Genomic DNA, 2,219 nt, shown 5'->3' on the forward strand with positions numbered 1-2,219 from the left:
CCAGGAGAAGAGAATCATATTCTCTGAAAATTGAGATTTTTCATTAAATAATTCATTTTTTCTTGGTGGAACTATGATCCACCTATGCAGGGTGCTCATGTTTTAAATCCCCTATAAAATTATACTTTTAAATTATCTTAAAAGTAGTGAGTTTCCATAAAGATTTTTATAATCTTTGACTTTGATTATCCTATCTTATTTCTTTCTTTTTTTTTGTTCCTATGAACCCATCCCAACTTAAACTTTTAACCCTGCTATATCCCCTAACAAGGCTTATATCACATGAGTTCTATTATCCCTTAACCCCTTAAGCAGGGCCACTCTCCAAAGTACTGCAGTTGGCTAGAGGTGTGATCAGATCATCTGCGCTCATGCCCACAGGGCCATCTCTCTCAAGGTGGCCAGATGAGGGGTGGAGCCAGTTCTACACAGCCCTTAGTCATCTGTATGTCATCAGGAGGCACTTCAGACCAGGGATGTTCACCTGGCCTTTGTTGGTAACAGACCCTTGCTATTGTAAGGCCACAGATCTACATAGCCCCCTAGTGGTAGCATAGGCCAGGACCCCTCCATGGTCCCAAGTAGTATCCATGGTTACTCAAATCAGGCTGTTCCTCACTACCCAGTTCTCCTGTTCTGCTTTTCTTCATCCATCTATTTCTCTTTCTCTTCAATTTCTCTATCACGTACTTGCTCTTCTTGGTGGTACCCAGGGTCTCTGTGCCTGGTGTCATAATGAAAGTGTGGGACATAGCACTTCTGAGACCACTTTTGACACCAGGAGTTATCTCAGGCATGGACTGCCCCCCTCCCCCAGGCCTGCAGGGTGCTAGACTTGTGGTTATCTCAGGCTAGCTCCTTGTCTGAACCCCATGGCACCAGTCTGGTGGTTTACTCAGGCTTGTTCATCACCCATCCAACTGGCTCCGTATAAGGATGGTGTGTAGTCCCAGGAGGGTTCTTCTAGCCTCTGCCTCATCCTGGAAGCCTGTCCAGATCTGAGCAGCAGTACAGCCCCCCTAGCAAAGACTGGTGGTCATCTCAGGCTTTCTTTTCTTTACTACTAATCTTTTTTTTCTCTTCTAAACTACTAATCATTTAGATGTTCATCATTCTGAACACTGAGTATAGACATAGTCTTTCTCCTCTTTGCCACCTACTGACACATATGTGACACAGAAGCCACACTTCCAACACCTTTAGGGTCAGAGCATCATAGGAATTTTGAATGGTACTTATTTTATTCACTTTGGAACTTGTAGGAAAGCAGTGGAAGAAAGTTGACCTGATTACCCAGATTAGTGGTAGTTGAAGATAATGGTTGCAACTGATCTTTTATACATATGACTCAACTGAATATAAAATTTCATTTTTCTTGCAGTTGTAAAAGTTGGTATCTGTATTCAGTTTCTTGTATTCTTCAGATTCAGGTTCTGGCAGTAGATTGGTGTGAAAAATTGACTAATTTGTTAACATTATTGACAAGGCCTCTATTTAAAATTTTTGTTTGAAAATCCAAGATTGTCTATATTAGGAAATCAGTTATGTCCGAATATTTTGTGAGTCTTGGTTTGAGAGGAATGTCACATCAAAGCTTTTTTTTAAGGTTGTATGTAGGTCATAAGAACCTGTGCATACAACTTCCACATATTTTTATTGAGATTGTAAAACTTCCCACTAAGTGATATGAAGCTGAAGGAATTATATTCTTTCAATGTCCACTTGTCGTTTGCGGAATGATATATGGGGGAGTGTCCACATCCTCACAATCCAGCCTTTGACCCAATCATAGCAAAGCTGATTCCATTCTTCAGTGACTTAGCTGGGACCACTATGTTCATTTCGTGTATTTATTTTATTCTGAAATCTTGCAAATCTTTGTGCCCTCTCTTGACTATTCCAAACGCTTGGCTATTTTAATGCATTTCCATTACTCAGTGTTACACCTACATACATGCTGAACGAGAAATGGAAGGGTAATGAGGTGTGTCGTTTACTCTGATGCGTTCTTTTTTGGTGGGGATGTTCATCTTGAGGAGAAATGAACTGAAGCATAAAATGTTTGTCCCCAAAGCACCTCTTATGTATTTCACTGAATGCATTTTCTAGTTTTCTTCTCCTCTAGAAAGACTTCCATCAATTGAGTATGGCAGAAGGGTAATGATGGCCCTAATAGGGTCTGTAAACCAATACTTTTAATGCACAGAATAATTGAATAT

The 2,219-nt window shown here is 40.4% G+C and overlaps 1 non-coding gene across 1 annotated transcript; it reads right to left on the minus strand.

Annotated features, from left to right (window-relative positions):
* Positions 1 to 1,078: 1,078 nt before the first annotated feature.
* Positions 1,079 to 1,210, minus strand: LOC116897561. Its single transcript, XR_004387574.1, has one exon. It is a non-coding gene; the product is annotated as a small nucleolar RNA SNORA17 (small nucleolar RNA).
* Positions 1,211 to 2,219: the final 1,009 nt, after the last annotated feature.

Source organism: Rattus rattus, chromosome 3, assembly GCF_011064425.1.
Source record: "Rattus rattus isolate New Zealand chromosome 3, Rrattus_CSIRO_v1, whole genome shotgun sequence".
NCBI lineage: Eukaryota > Metazoa > Chordata > Mammalia > Rodentia > Muridae > Rattus > Rattus rattus.